The sequence below is a fragment of the Neolamprologus multifasciatus genome, chromosome 22, assembly GCF_963576455.1.
Source record: "Neolamprologus multifasciatus chromosome 22, fNeoMul1.2, whole genome shotgun sequence".
Classification (NCBI taxonomy): domain Eukaryota; kingdom Metazoa; phylum Chordata; class Actinopteri; order Cichliformes; family Cichlidae; genus Neolamprologus; species Neolamprologus multifasciatus.
The window spans coordinates 10,106,593-10,115,398 of NC_140459.1; the positions used below are offsets into that span (position 1 = coordinate 10,106,593).

An 8,806-nucleotide genomic window follows, 5' to 3' on the forward strand; every position below is an offset into this window, starting at 1 on the left:
TTGAGTTCAGAAACAGCACCAAACCACAAAACAAATGAAACAATAAAAAAGATAAAATAAAAAAAAAAAACTTGAATTTGTGCTTTGTTCTATTTGCTGTAAATTTGCTAAGAATGTCATATAAGATTAGAATTGTGTGTCTCAATATCATGTATCGTAGCATCACCCTGTAGTTCAATTTGAAGTGGATGTCACAGTAATGTCTTTCTGTATGTGTGAAAAACACGGGAAATACATAAAGTATAACCGGTGTTTGAGGTTAGCTGGTTACATTTGTTTAGATATTCTACTCTCCGTGTTCCAGATCCCCAGAATTGACATTTTCACCAAATGGTCTTTTCTGTCTGCCAGTGTGTCATGCAGTTTTCAAGATTAAAGACCTTGGCAAAGAAAAAAGAAAAAGTTCCCCACTCCTGGAAATGCATCTAGCCTTCATAACAATATTATTTACAGACAATTAATTATTCTAATTTTGAATAGTGAAATTCCAAACAGTGAAATGATTTAATGCACAGGAGAAAGTGCATATTCAAATTCATCTCCACATTAAGATGAGTAATACCTTCAGATATTATATCTGTGGCTAATCAGACAAAAGGTCAGAGTGCTACAAAACAGAGCCATGTGATCTCTATAAAACATTCTACATGACTCGGTCTCTTTCCAGTCGTCCTGTGGATGTCAAGTGCACGTCAGGAGTAGAAGTTCTCGGTCAGCTTCCTCATTCTTTTATTGCAGTGTGCTGATGGGGCAGACGGACAGTGGTCTGCTGTGTTTTCTGCAACTGCAAACATGCAAAATCCCACCTCATCTTCAGGTAGCTGCTCTGTGTTGGCTCCTTTCAGCTCATCTTTGTCAGGGTTGGATGGAAGACTTTATAATAAATAACTTTAAGTATTAGACATAGGACATAAACAGAGGAATGGCTTATTTGAAGAGTTTCAGTCAGGTTTCAGAGCTCGTCACAGCACAGAAACAGATTTAGTGAAGGTTACAAATGATCTTCTTATGGCCTCTGACAGTGGATTCATCTCTGTGCTTGTCCTGCTTGACCTCAGTGCAGCGTCGAAACTGTTGACCATAATATCCTATTAGAGCAATTAGAACATGCTGTAGGTATTACCAGAATCAAAACTAGATGATAGTAGCATCATAGACCTGCACTACACTGACAACACCTCTTTATTGTGGTAACATGAGACTGTATCTTTGAGGCCTGAGTTTTGAGAACCTATCAATAACATTTTCAAGGTCAATATTATTCAAGTATTCCTTTTCCATAGATAATATGATGAGTTACTAGTTTCTGCCATATTATTTTTTAATTCTACCAAAGTCCACTATTTAGATTCAGAAAAGTTTCTAAAACTATTTAGCCTTGTTGTGCAAACAAGCCCGCATAACTTAATAAATACAGAATTTGAAAAATAACAAACCTAAAAAGATACACTAGGTACTAGAGACATGTTCTCATGAGTTTTGGCAAACAACCATTTGACTAACATGTGTGTCTCACCTGCTCTTCTTCCATTTCTCTTCTGTCCTCATTCTCCATCTCCCTCTCTGTTCCTCTCTCTCCCTCTTTGTGCTGACAATCAAGCCAAACACCAACATCATCAAATATACAGTTGAAACCAGATATTTACACACTCTTCAGATAAAAACAAAAACACTTTTTTAATTGTAAAACATCAAATCAGACTAAATGTTTATTTTTTTAGATTGATAAATATAAAAAACATATTTGTTAAATTTAAGAGTAAACTATCTGTATTTCTTAATTGCAATTGGCACCAAATTGTATTCAAAATTGAGCCACACTTATGGAGCTCAACAATTCTTTTCCTGGTGTTTTGGTTGATATCTCTGGGTTTTCCCATTTCAAAGAAACAGGCTGTGTTTTGCCTTATATGCATCCACAGGTGTGCCACCAATTTACTCACATGGACTCTACTAACCTATCAGAAGCTTCTTAAGCTCAGATGGAATCGTATGGAGTTTTCTTATTAATTAAAGACACAATAAACTTAGTGTATATGTACTCCTAAATATGATGAAAGTGATAAAAAAAATAGACATCTCTTTCTCTCTCTTTATTCTGACATTTAACTAATTCAAAAGTTATTTCAATATTTATTTATCTAAAACAAAAAATTTACTCTAAATTGAACAGTAAAAAAATGTTTTTATGTTTTTCCCCTAAAGTGTATGTAAATATCTGGTTTCAACTGTGAATATACTGCTGTGTATTCAAATTCCTCTTGTTTTGCATAGAAATATATTGAACAACATACAAAGCATAATATATAAAATAACATTTACCTGAGTATTTTTCTTTGAAAGAAGCCGCTTATGTCCATTGTTGTGTTCATTTGCACATAACTGAAACTGATTTAGAGAGCTTTGTTTAGCCGTGGAGGGTAACAACTGAAAATATGAAATAAATACACATGTAAGCTAAGATTCTCTAAAAAAAAACAGCATTGTTGTTGTTCGGCTTTTCATTTCGCCATTTGTTGATTCACTCGAAGACCAAGTAACATAATATGGGTCAAGTGATCAGTTTGATATCAATCTTTTGTGATACACCGTCATATTTACATTATTTGTACAGTACGAATGATTTGCTTTGGTATCTGGTCAAACTTAAGCTCTCCTCTGTCTGCAGCAAACTCGCAGGCAGCAGCTTCTCCCCCCTCGCTCACATGCGTAAGTGCTCAGTCGCCTAGTGCCCGAGCTCGGATCATACCAAAATTAGGGGGAATTTACGACAGTTGTCAGTCAGGCATCTAACTATGAGACAAATTACACTCCAAAAAACCCCGGGCTTCTGAAACAACAGCCCGGGCTTAAGCCCAGTAATGTCCCACTTGTCACTCTGGATACCCCTGACCGCCAACCGAAACACATTCATGTCATGAAAGCATATTTTTTAAAAATGGCTAAGCAAACACGGCCAATAACTTTCATTCTGATGATCTGCAGAATGATTCAGGCACAAAACAAATTTCACTGTTCAAAAACTTGCAGACTATATACTGTGTGGACAGTGTGGACTGATCATATCCCACAAACTAAGTTTGTGCAAACTAAACTGTATTTGTTTGTATTCACTTACACAACATGTCTCTCAGGATTAACTGGAGTCATCAGCAACAGCATAGAGCAGTCATGTCTCAAGTCTAATAACAGAAGACAGGAAAAGATCAATAAAGAAACAACTTCCCCAAACCAAAGCACAAATGAAACAATAAGTAAAACAGGTTGATCTAAAGTATAATTAAAGCTCAGCCTGATTAACATAAATGTCACTGACAATTATTAATATATTGGAAAACCAAAATAGTTACCACTCAGTTGATGACTTTCTGTCCAACTGCTTCTTCTTACAGACTTGTAAGGGTTTGATGTAACCTGGGGAGTGCTGGTCCCGAGCCTCAAAGACAGTAAGAAGCAAGCAGAGGGAGAAAAAACAGAAAATTATTTAGAAACTGATTTGATCCTTAATAGCTGTGCAGCAGTTATAACTTACAACACAGAAGGTCAATGTAGACCTCATACAACCAAATTAGACTAGCACATATAGTACTAAAAACATCTATTACTGTGTCTGAATGTGTGGCATTAACACTGTTAGTTTAGGCCTAAAGAGATGAGACCACCTAACTTAAATGCAATCACTGCACGCTTGTTAAAAGCTAACTTTCAATATATAAAGTTTCTAACAAGCACAATTACCAGATATAACATATGGCAGTGTTTATATGTGACACAGGCAACCCCAACATGTTTCTGATGATTCAACTGTGGGATTTAACTTCATTATTTAGAATATAGAAGAAGCTATAAAGCCAACATAGACTTTAACCATTTAGCAACGAATCTGGTTTATGGCTTTGGACTTTCACAACAAAAAATGTGTCTAAACACATGTTTTAACAAAACAAATACTGTTGTTTTTCTTATTATTGTTTAAAATGTAATTACACAGATATGTTTGTTAAATGTAAAAGTAGTTTGCTTATGGCTAAAGGCTAGATTTGACATTAAGGATGCCACAGATGTTCAAAAGCTGCCACAAAGCATTCAAATAAATACAGGGGTTAAGAATAAACGGTTCATCTGTTAGAAAGTTTTATATGGACTGAAAACAAGCCCCCAACCTTAACGGCTGCACCTTCCAAAAATGTTTCTTCTGGGCTCTTATATAATAGCTGCTCACTTTTCTATTTCAATTAAGCAAAATAAAATTTCACTTTTTAAAACTGTGGGGTTAATTTTAAGTAACAGGAGCCGAGAGGCAGCAGCAATGCTAGGCTAACACTAGCTAGCAAATTCATAAATCTGGTGCTAAATTGAGAGAAGACACAAAAACAGTTTGAATAACAGTAAACATTTACTCACCAAATCAGTATATAACGTAAGGAATCACAGCAATGACAAGCGGCTCGATAAAGCCATTCTCCACAAAGACTTTCCATGAAGTTCGTCTTGAATCGCTAACGAAGAAGAATAAAACCAGCCAAGTGCAGATGAAGTGGGCGAAGATGAAGCAGGGCAGCACGGAAGCGAAAGAGCGAGGGCAGTGAGATGAGAAGAGATGAGAACCAGTGTCACGGCCTTTTAAGTTCTGGCGTTTATTTCGTGGAAAAATATAAACAAAAATCAACCCAATAATTTCTTACAACTGAAACATATACGGAAGTTAACTTAATCTGATTCAACAAGTTCAAAAAGTGGTTTAAAAAAAATCATTTTAAACCCTCCCTTCGCCCCAACTGACATTTGGCAAACAAAACATTTCCACCACACACCTCCAGGGGGCTCTTAATTAGTGATGGGTCGGTCGCGAACGAAATGGCTCTTAGAGCCGAGTCTTTGACGTGAACGACGCGAGCCGGCTCCTTATCTCAAGCCATGGGGTTTTTTTTCTTTCTCTCACCCTCTCTCGCACTTTTTCCGCTTCACTCAGCACGCGAGCCTTGTGCTTTACGCTGGGAAGAGGGGGGAGGGGTGGTAGTTACACTCACTAGCACAGGAACAGAGCAGGAGGGAAAGACAGAGAAAGAGCCAGGGACAACAACGTCACATTAGAAAGGTATAGTAATCATCCACAACTATGTTCAGTTGCAGATGATAAAGGATTCAGAAAGTTTATTCATGCAGGTCCATATGACAGAGAATATGCATCTTCTTTTTGTTTTCATATTTTAATTTATATTTAATTGTGTTGTGGTTTGCAGTGTTTTGTGTTGTTTCACTTTAAATTTGTAAAAGGAAAAAGCTGAAAATTTAAATAGTTAAAAGTTGAAATGTGAATAGTTGATTTTTGCATTATATGATTTATTTATTACATTTTATGTGGAGTGAATAAATAAAAGTATATTTACGGTGGCCCCTACAGACAAAGCACATACAAACTTCAAATCACGTACGAACTCTGAAGCACGTACAAACTCCAAAACACGTAAAAACACGTTAAAACACGTACAAACTCCAAAACATGTAAAAACTCCAAAACACGTAAAAACTCCAAAACACGTAAAAACTCGTAAAAACTCCAAAACACATAAAAACTCCAAAACACGTAAAAACATGTACAAACTCCAAAGCACGTAAAAACTCAAAACACGTACAAAAGACAACAGAAGTGCTTCAGGATGTTAGGGCCAGTGTTGAGCTTTTGTTACCTAGTGGCTACACAAGCCAACGACCGGATTTGGTGTCTGGTAATAACAGGTAAATGAACATTTTTTTTAAATTATTTGACTATATATGAATGCTTGTGTATAAATACATAAACAATACACATATGCTTTCATGCTTTCAATTGTGTAATTTAAGTGATCTAGGTAGCTCTGTTTTGGAAGTTCAGTTCATGCTAGAAATGTGTTTTGGAGTTTGTACGTGCTTTGTCTCTAGGGGCCACCGCATATATTTATATATAAACATATATAAATAAAACCACTTTTTTTTGTACATTAGTCATTCCTTTTGTGCATAATTTTATATTAAAAATCAAATCAAATCACTTTTATTGTCACATCACATGTGCAGGTACACTGGTACAGTACATGTGAGTGAAATTCTTGTGTGCGAGCTTCACAAGCAACAGAGGTGTGCAAAGTACAATAACATAAGAACAAACAAATGTAAGAATGGCTAAATCTGAGAATTATATGAATAAATATGTGTACAATATAAGAGTGTATGCATATTACTGAATGTGTATACTAAATATGTATGTCTACGTGTGTGTATATATGTGTGTGTGTGTGCGTGTGTGTATACATATTTTGCAAATTAAATAGAGTAAAAATAAAATAAATATATAAAATATACAGAGGTTGGTAGTTGGATATTGTGCAAAACAAGTGGCATTTATATACAGCATGGAGTGCATAATGTTGAAGTTCCAGTAGTGAAGGTGAGGTGTCTATGAAGTGTTCAGCAGTCTGATGACCTGGTGGAAAAAGCTGTCTCTCAGTCTGCTGGTACGGACCGGATGCTGCAGAACCTCCTTCCTGATGGAAGTAGTCTGAACAGTTTATGGCTGGGGTGACTTGAGTCCTTGATGATCCTTCCCGCTTTCCTCAGGCACCGCTTCCTGTAGATGTCCTGGAGGGAGGGAAGCTCACCTCCAATGATCAATTATTAACAATTGTTGTTAATAATTGTTAATAATAAATTAATTAAAGCAACAAAACAACCTGAAGAGCCGGCTCTTTTTAGTGAGCCAAACCGAAAGAGCCGGTTCTCTAAAAAGAACCGGAAATCCCATCACTACTCTTAATCCCTTAATTATTGGGAGGGTCCAGAAGTTAACAAACTATTCACTTTTACAAACCTTTTCCAAAAATAAAATTAATTACAAATCTACATAGCAAAACTAGGTAAGCATATTCTTACTGTTATAACAAACAGGACTTTCTAACAAATGTGTATTTGTATTGCAGGGAATAGGTAAGGTTAAAGTTAAACAACAAACACTGAGCCTCACTTTTGATATTCGCACAACACATGAATAAACTGAGATCCAATCTCTGTCTCGCAGCCTTTTCTATTAAAATACCTCATATAGCACTAAATGTGGTACCTGAACACAGTGAAATATCTTCATTTTTAACATATTTATGGCTGTGATGAATCAGCATCTCTCTCATGTGTTTTAATCAGGGGCGATTCTAGGATCAGAGCTTTGGGGGTGCTGAGCACCCAGAGAGCTGCCCATCCAGGCAAGATAAACTTTACTCGTCACGATGAGACGTCTTCCCCGTCTCTGTCAGTCCGTGCATCCTTAAATGTCTCCAGTTGTCCCGAGTTCCCTCTGACTGTCTCCTTGGTGCATTTAAACCCCTGTTCCTCCCTGTCCTCATCGTCTGCTGACTTCATCTCCATTATCAGTCATCAAAATTTAAGCCTCTCTGTGCAAGTCTGCAAATTTCTTTATTAAATCATAAGATTCTTAAATTCATCAAGTCTCTCTGTGCCTGGTTCCTCGTCACAAAAGATGACATCACTGTTTTGTACATTTTAACACAATTTAATCCCCACATTTGTGAAAGAAAAGCAAAACACTTTTTTGAAAAGTCTGTAGCAAAACCATCAAATCTGATCAAGGTTATTTAAATGCTGCAAAAGAAGAATGGATTGGAATAAAAAAAAAAACCCATATCCTAACCTTAATTACTGCGGCAGAATAATGAATGATGCTCATAATGATGCTCATAGTGAGTATGCAGTACAGAGAGGCTGCATCCAGTCAGTTAGCTAGTTAGTAACTTGGGTTCAATATCGGCACATGCACATATGACAAAATAACCAGTTTCTCTCATTACATTTCAAACAGGACAGTGGTAACAACAGCAGGCAAGATAATGTTAAGTTTTAGATTTTAAATAGGCTGTATAAATTTCAATGGGAGCAACGGGACGGTCAAATATCACTGATTTTACTACAGAGCAGGACGGATTGTAGGGTAGCAAACATCGTCGGAAAAGACATTTTCAACACTGCAGGTTACCTGGTGTAATGTTTTTCAGCTAAAAAGAAACATGGTCTGACTCCTACCAACTATATAAAGAGTAAATGAAGGTTAAATGCAGCTAATATGTCCTGTTTTAAGCCAGGCACTTCCCCCTCCGCTCCGCTGCGTCTCAGCCACTATCGCTCTGACAGCAACGGCGCTGCAGAGCAAGGGAGAGCCGAGCTGGAACAAACCATTTTGGGAGGGGTTATCTAAACTTTTGCTGTTACAATGTTCCGTCTCAATTAAGTACTGTATGCTTTTTATATTTTTAATAGTGTGTCACACAAACAACAAATATTGTCAAAAAAAGTAAGAAATCTTTGGGGGTGCTGAAGCACCCCCAAAAATGGGCTAAAATCGCCCCTGCTGCACCTTATATCAGTTGCACAGAAGTAGCTCTACATAATCTGGGCGCTACAGCTTTAAGTAGCTCCCGCGGACGGCAATCACTTTCTGCTAGTGATGTGCGATACCACTGATTTCCTTTCCGATCCGATACCAAGTAATATTCAGGGTGGTATTGACGATACTGATCCGATACCGATACTCTGTACAAAGACTTATTTTATTTATTGTATCTCAAATTATAGCATCATAATAATTACAGGACATCAGATTTCTTGTTCTTATCACTTAATAATGCAGAGTTCACCATATAGAAATAAAAAAAACTGAAGTTGTGCGCTATTTGAACACCTTGCCTGCCTGCAGCACTAAAGGACTCCGTGAGAGACGCCTGTCTCGCCCTAGCAGCATCTGTCCCTGTCCTCCTCTTCA

The 8,806-nt window shown here is 37.0% G+C and overlaps 1 long non-coding RNA gene across 1 annotated transcript; it reads right to left on the reverse strand.

The window, feature by feature from the left end:
• Positions 1-2,764: 2,764 nt before the first annotated feature.
• Positions 2,765-6,658, reverse strand: LOC146492941 (uncharacterized). The gene is made up of 3 exons (XR_014871908.1): positions 4,405-6,658; positions 3,351-3,436; positions 2,765-3,182 (listed from the first exon to the last, which is right to left on the reverse strand). It is a non-coding gene; the product is annotated as an uncharacterized LOC146492941 (long non-coding RNA).
• Between the last annotated feature and the right edge of the window lie 2,148 nt (positions 6,659-8,806).